The following is a 1566-nucleotide window of genomic DNA, read 5'->3' as shown; positions in this document are numbered from 1 at the left end:
CCCAATCCCAGGATCACCAACCAAAGGGTGAAGCCCTGGGGGTCCTGGCTGTGGGGCTGAACCCCCAGGGGGGGGAGCCTGGCCCAGCTGGTCTCAGCCCCGGGATCAGCCGAGGTGAACGGACGTCACGTCCCGCACACGTCAGGGCTGAACCCACTGCCAGGATTCAAATCCTGTGGGAAAGGCCTCAGCCCACCCCTCGCCAGCCCGAGAGGCAAACAATGGCAATTATCCCGCCAGGAAGGGAAACAGAGATTTACTCCTTCGCTGGCAGATTTTCCCAGAGCTCCCCAAACCCCCCCCCCCCCCGCTTTCTCAGCTTTCTGCCTCCAGTCCCTCCTGCTCAGCCCAGCCCAGGGAAAAGATCAAGGCCTCAAAGGAAGCCCCAAAGCAAAAGGAAAAGCTCTGGGGGGTCATTTCCCCCACAGCCCCCAGTGCTCCTTCCTCACTCACAAAACTGGCTTTATGGAGCCAACAGGTACCGGCAGAAGGCAGGGGGGTCAGGGAGGTTTTTCTCCAAACCTGCCCAAAGGACCCAGCTGAGGAGCCAGAAAACCCAGCACACCCAGACACCCCCCACTGGATGATACTTCATCAGGCCTGTAGCAGTAATTAAATGAATTCCTTTCAGGCTGCGGCTCAGAGACCTGGCCCTGAGTGTTTCTAGGAGAGAAAAGGGGCTTAAGGAGCAAAAACACCAGCACTCTGGGAGCACCCAGGACGTTGGGGTTCAGCCTGAAGCCTCCCCGGGGGTTTCTTCCTGCCCTGCTGTGCCCTGGGTGACACGTGCTGCCACAACGACCAGAAAGCTTCAGTGTTTTGCATTCTAATAAACAAAAACCCCGGCTGCTCCCTCCCAGGGGCTCAGGGAGGGGGCTGGATCCTGCCAAGCGCAGGTTTCAAGGCTTCGAGAAAGTCATTCTGGTTTCCAGCCACACATCAACCTGAAGTAGCTGGTTTGGGGCCTATGGGAAGGGGAATAGGGCTCCCAACTCCCCCAAGAACATTGCCACACCTATGAATTGCTGGAAGGAGGCAGAGTCCCAGGTTTAAGACCCAAAAGTGCCACGTTTTACCCCAGACCAGGTCTACACCCCTGGTTACCATCCCTCTGTGGGGATGAGGACGGCACTTGGTTCCAACCCCGTGTTTCTGCTTCAACTCACATTCTAAACCAGCCCTGAGAAGACTTCAAAACCTTCCCCTTGCCTCTTGCTGGCTCTGGTTCCAGCCAACAAAACAAACCCGACCAGGAGATGTTCACGTTCCCACAACCTCTTGCCTCCCACAGGTGCCACATGGCTTTGACGTTCCCTTCGCCCTGCCCAGCCCCAGAGGAGAGGCTGAGCTGCCCCTTCCCCAGCACAGCCCTGGCTGCAGGATGAGGTCCCAGCTCCCCTCGCCCCTCCTGCAGCCCAGCCCCTGGCCCGGGACCTGCAGTCACCCCCTCGCAGCAGCCTGACTCATGGCTCAGGCTCTAGAAACACAAGGGAACACAGAGTCAAGTTTCCCCTGGCACCAGCCCCTCTGCTCCCCCCACCCCATCCCAGTGTCTCTGCCAGCAGA

This window comes from Chaetura pelagica, unplaced genomic scaffold (genome assembly GCF_000747805.2).
Source record: "Chaetura pelagica isolate M959 unplaced genomic scaffold, ChaPel_1.0 scaffold2261, whole genome shotgun sequence".
Classification (NCBI taxonomy): Eukaryota; Metazoa; Chordata; class Aves; order Apodiformes; family Apodidae; genus Chaetura; species Chaetura pelagica.
This window is presented reverse-complemented; position numbering follows the sequence as displayed.